Source organism: Symphalangus syndactylus, chromosome 14, assembly GCF_028878055.3.
Source record: "Symphalangus syndactylus isolate Jambi chromosome 14, NHGRI_mSymSyn1-v2.1_pri, whole genome shotgun sequence".
Lineage (NCBI taxonomy): Eukaryota > Metazoa > Chordata > Mammalia > Primates > Hylobatidae > Symphalangus > Symphalangus syndactylus.
Window position 1 is genome coordinate 49,818,002 of NC_072436.2, and position 6,000 is coordinate 49,824,001.

At 43.0% G+C, this 6,000-nt stretch overlaps 1 protein-coding gene across 3 annotated transcripts in view; it reads right to left on the reverse strand.

Moving 5' to 3' along the window:
- The window catches only part of IL1R1 (interleukin 1 receptor type 1), a 75,664-nt gene extending 72,496 nt beyond the window's left edge, over window positions 1-3,168 (reverse strand). For 2 of the 3 annotated variants that reach the window (XM_063616793.1, XM_055242047.2), the window contains exon 1: window positions 2,900-3,165. The gene's annotated coding sequence lies outside the window, so the exon portion shown is untranslated. Of the gene's footprint in view, window positions 1-2,899 lie in introns of all 3 variants that reach the window. The other variant, XM_063616789.1, reaches the window with a different exon arrangement.
- Between the last annotated feature and the right edge of the window lie 2,832 nt (window positions 3,169-6,000).

The window sequence follows — 6,000 nt, forward strand, 5'->3', positions numbered from 1 at the left end:
CTGTAAGAGGTGACTGCTTTGGCAATGAGTAACCAAAAAAGACGAGAGGCTGAACCCAAAGGGACAGAATTGGAAGCCAGCAGATTATGCAAAGGGTTTCCTTAAGCTAAATTAAGACAACAAAATATACCTTTGCCTATTATCAGAGTAGCACACTTTTCTTTTTTTTTATTATTATACTTTAAGTTCTAGGGTACATGTGCACAACGTGCAGGTTTGTTACATAGGTATACATGTGCTATGTTGGTGTGCTGCACCTGTTAACTTGTCATTTACCTTAGGTATTTCTCCTAATGCTATCCCTCCCCCCTCCCCCCACCCCACAACAGGCCCCGGTGTGTGATGTTCCCCACCCTGTGTCCAAGTGTTCTCATTGTTCATTTCCCATCTATGAGTGAGAACATGCGGTGTTTGGTTTTCTGTCCTTGTGATAGTATGCTCAGAATGATGGTTTCCAGCTTCATCCATGTCCCTACAGAGGACATGAACTCATCCTTTTTAATGGCTGCATAGTATTCCATGGTGTCTATGTGCCACATTTTCTTAATCCAGTCTATCGTTTTTGGACATTTGGGTTGGTTCCAAGTCTTTGCTATTGTGAATAGTGCCGCAATAAACATACGTGTGCATGCAGAGTAGCACACTTTTCAAAAAATTATAAAACCCAATGCCAATGAGAGAGTTGAAAAATGTTCATACAGTGCTGGTGGGCATGTAAATTAATAAAACTTTCCTAGGATTAATTTAGCAGCAGGGATCTAGAGTTTTTAAAATGCCCATGCCCGTTGACCCCTACAATTCTACCTCTGGGGATTTATCTCAAGGAAAACTTGTGAGGAGATGCAAAGGTTTAGCTGCAAGGGTGTTAGTTTTAGTACTGTTAATAAGAGAAAAACAATCAACTACCTGCCAACAGGATTTAATAAACTATCTATGCAATGAAATGGAAAAGCTTTTATAAAAGAAAATTCATTCTCATAACAAGATGTTCATAATACATCGCTGTGAGGTAAAAGCAGATAACCGAAAAGCATGTAGAGTACAAATATATTTCTTCAAAACATAAATGTACTCAGAGACAAATATGCCTACCAAAATGTTAACAGTGTTTATCTCACAGTGGTGTGTTTTTGCTTCTCGTCTTTTACTATTATCTCTATGTATTTTTTAAAATTTTATTCTTGACAATGAGCTTGTGCTGTTTGTGTAAATGTTTCAAGGACGTATTTTAGAAGTATACCCTCGCTATTCTTTGACCGTTCCTGTCAAGTTTTCCTCCTAAGTAAACTAGCAGTCTTGTGCCCAACGGGGTTTGTCAGTCAGTTCAATGATTAACAACAGCATGTAGTGTTAGGAAAGGCCGTAAGAGTCTTTTTAAACTCATCACTACCATTAGGCAGATCAAATTCATCTCAAGAAGTTTTCTTGGCCCTTTCTGGACAACTTTGTCTTCTTCCTTTTCCTAACAGATCAACACCTTTACAGTAAACACCAATCTCCGGCATTGAATGCACACACACAGAGACACACACACACACACAGACACACATGTCACTGTTCTCCAGCTGTCTCATGGGTGAATGCCATGACTCACCAAACCAGTTGGTCCTTAGCTGTATTTTTTGAAGCATCCTTCCCCACCATCCACTCCTCACACCCTCACCAACACAGGAAAAAATTCACCTTTTGCATAAGCAATAAGGAGTTATAAATTGAATTGAATGATTAGCTGCATTAGGTTTCCTTTTTGTTTTGTTATTTTCTTTCCTTAATCTTTCAGGTTCAGTCCCATTTTCTCATTCTTATGCACAACAACACTATCAGGAATTATGGGGATCAAGGATAAATGGAGATCAAGGATAATTATGGAGATCGAGGATAAAAATGCAAGACACTGTTTATAATCCCCTCTGAGAGTGCATGGTCTTCTCTACAGCTATAGGTGCAACATTGGCAAAGCTTCTGAGGGGGGGAGAAAAACGATCAGGCTTTTAAGATTACCTTTGAGGTCCTTATTGAAGAAAGCGTGTACAAGTTTTGCCAATGCAATGCATTATACCTTTAAATGAAACCAATAGAGCCTGCTGTTAATAACATAGCACCTTCAGGCCGGGCGCAGTGGCTCACGCCTGTAATCCCAGCACTTTGGGAGGCCCAGGCAGGTGAACCACAAGGTCAGGAGATCGAGACTATCCTGGCTAACACGGTGAAAACCCATCTCTACTAAAAATACAAAAAGTTAGCCGGGTGTGGTGGCGGGCGCCTATAGTCCCAGCTACTCGGGAGGCTGAGGCAGGAGAATCGCTTGAACCTGGGAGGCGGAGGTTGCAGTGAGCCAAGATCATGCCATTGTACTCCAGCCCGGGTGACAAAGTGAGACCCCATCTCAAACAAAATAAAAAATAAATTAAAAAAAAAACATAACACCTTCAATCAAACATTGGGTTATGCCTCTCTAACACTGTAGAAGCTTAATGGGAAGTGATAAAATAAGTCTCAATTCTTACAGTAACAACAGTCTTATAAAACGACTTCATTTACAACACCTTTCACTTAACATCTCTCACCACATACCAAAAGTCACATAACTATTCATGGTTTATAGGTAATATATAGTTATAAAGTATATTTCCCATATATTTCACAGTTAATCTTCCATAGATAATCACAGTTGATCTCTTAATATGACTCAGAAACACATCTTAAAGTTAAACACGCCTACAGAGCCATATAACTTCAAGAAATCCTTAAAATGTTGTTTCAACAAACAACATAACATTACCTTTTATCAGATTCCATTTGTCTTTCCTAAATACCTCATTAATGTGTAAGTAAACCCAAAAACAGGACGGAAAAAAATACAGAAACAAAAAACCTGCAGTGCAATTAATCATCTCACCGTCTCCGTTCTTCATCCTTGGGGCATTTGGGAATGGCTGGCCTCCCAGGAGGTGGAGAATGTCGGGGTAATCCGACAAGGGTTCTTTTCCCAAATGAAGCCTGCTAAGCTGATGCTGGTTATTAAAAATGAAAGTGCGTTTTGAAGTCAGCCCTGGCTAGAGTTGTTAATTCAGGTCTGTGCCGCGGCAGAGTGACAGCTCACATCTTGCCGAATGCCCCAGCTGGTACAGAGGCTCAAAGGAAGGTGAAAGTGGGGTTTTGGAGATGGCTGTGTCACAGCCTCTTAGGGCTTTAATCCCTCAGCCGTGATACATCTGGGGAACTATGAACAGGAAGCTCAGAGCCAGGCAGACAGCCAGAATCACTCAGCAAACGTGCCAGACCCTTAAGAAACACCAACACCCGCCACTGCACGGTAACCTCTAACATTTCCCGAAGCTGGTGCTTTCCTCTCATGACTTTGTGTTGAACCTGGACAAGGCCTGCTGGCTGAATCAAGCTCATTATCATGTTCCCATCATCGGAGTCTTGACCAGTCGGTCCCAGGCCGGTGGTGGCCTAAGCTTTCCCTCTCTGCCTACCTCCCAATCCTTAGAGCAATCTCCCTAGAGGCAGCCCAGGCGATGCTGCAGGACTCTTTATTCAGATCTGCTCGTGTCCCAGATCCTGACCCACTTCTCATGGTGGCCACCACCCCTGCCATGTGCCCTGAGAACTCTGGAAGTCTCCCTTCACCATACCCTGGAGGTGGGGTGGCCACTGATCACCCCTTAGCTCAGGAAGATGAAAGCTGGAGCCTCCGGCTTCCACAAACACAGCCAGATCCACCTGGGAGAGCTGGTGCTGCCAAGCCTCCATTTTTTTTTTTTTTTTTTTTCTGAGACAGAGTCTTGCTCTGTCTCCCAGGCTGTAGTGCAATGGCACAATCTCGGCTCACAGCAACCTCTGCCTCCCAGGTTCAAGCGATTCTCGTGCCTCAACCTCCCGAGTAGCTGGGATTACAGAGCCACCATGTCTGGCTAATTTTTGTAATTTTATTAGAGATGGGGTTTCACCATGTTGGTCAGGCTGGTCTCAAACTCCTGACCTCAGATGATCCACCCCCCTTGGCCTCCCAAAGTGCTGGGGTTACAGGCATGAGCCACCACACCTGGCCTGCCTCTTCTATTTCTCTCATAGCCCCTCCTGTGCCCTGCACTCAGATGAACATTCTCAACATGATACAGAGACCAGCCTATCACAATGCTACTCAAAAATCTACAGCATAGGGAGGAAGAGTCAAGCCTCCAATTCTAGCATTCAAGGCCTTCAGACATCTGGTCTCACACACTTTCCTGCCATTGTTCCCACTACCCTTTCCAAGAACGCTTTGTGCTCACCTGGATGGGCCGCCTGCTGACCCTAAGAGGCACTGCTCAAACCTCTGCTTCAATGCTCTGCAGCCTCAATTCCGCCACTGCCGCTCCTTACCCTAGTCAATTGACACCACCCAGCACAACACAGCCCACCTCCTCTTTGCTCCTTCCCCTTCTTTCCAGTTTTCACCACCATTCGCTCAAGCAGACTCCACTCAAGCATCCTGGGGTGATTTTCCCGACTCTGAACCTGTGCCTTCTCTCTGTGATGATAACGGAGATAGCAAACGTGAGCACTTACAGGTGCCAGGCATTCAAGGAAATTTAAATTATATATTCATTTACTTATTTATTTTTAATTTTATTTTAGGTTCGGGGTACTTGTGCAGGTTTGTTATATAGGCAAATTTTGTATTCAGGGGGCTTGGTCTACAGATTGTTTTGTAACCCAGGTAATAAGTATGGTACCCTATAGGTAGTTTCAATCCTCACCCTCCTCCTACACTCCACCCTCAAGTAGGTCCTGGTGTCTGTTGTTCCTTTCTTTGTGTCCATATGAACTCAGTGTTTAACTCTTACTTATAGGTGAGACCATGCAGTATTTGATTTTCTGTTTCTGTGTTAGTTCTCAGAATAATGGCCTCCAGTTGTATCCATGTTGCCACAAAAGACATGATCTTGTTCTTTTTCATGGCTGCATAATATTCCATGGTGTATATGTACCACATTTTCTTTATCCAGTGTACCACTGATGAACATTTAGATTGATTCCATGTCTTTGCTATTGAGAATACTGATGTAATGAACATCATGTTCTTATGGTAGAATGATTTACATTCCTGTGGGAATATTCCCAATAATGGGATGGCTGAGTCAAATGGTAGTTGTGTTTTAAGTTCTTTGAGAAACCACCAAACTGCTTTTCACATTGGCTGAACTAATTTACATTCCCACAAGCAGGATATAAGCATTCCCTTTTCTCTGCAACCTTATTGGCATCTCTTATTTTTTGACTTTTTAGTAGTAGCCATTTTGACTGGTGTGAGATGATATCTCATTATGGTTTTGACTCGCATGGAAATTTAAATTCTTTGGGCCCATTTTACAGGTGAGGAAACTGATTGAGATTATGTAAGTACTTTCCCCAAGCTCCCTTGGTCAGGCAGGGGTGGAGCCCAGGTGGAGCCCAGGCTTGCATTGCTCTTCAAGTGCTACCAGGGATCCACCGCAATTTACTTGACAATAGGTCTTATCTACTCAGGAACAGTGCAAGTTCCTATCAGCCATTGTCTCATACTTCCTGGCACGCTTTCCAGAGAGCACCCAAAAGACCTTCCAATTCCAGGTTATTTCCAAGCAGCCGGATTAATTGGCAGATTATTAGTTCAATGATTTTTCTGGTCCTCTTTTCCACTCCAGACGATTTCTTCTCTCTTCCTCCTTCCTACTTCTCAAAAAGGAGAAAAATTGGAGGAATCTGCACTGTTTAGTTAAAGTTTGTGAACACACACACGCCACACACATGCACCCACACGCACCCACACACGTGCTTTTGCCTGGGTTTTGTCAGCTGTGTTGGTCCCCTACGGAGTTCAGGGAAAACAAATAGTCATAGTTGGCAACAAAAATTCAATACCAGAAGTTAATGGATAATCTCCCAAACTCTAGGGTCCTTTATGAATGCTAAAGTATAGAATTCCCTGGGCCAAGCCCAGAGCTTTTAACATTTAAACTATCAGAAGTC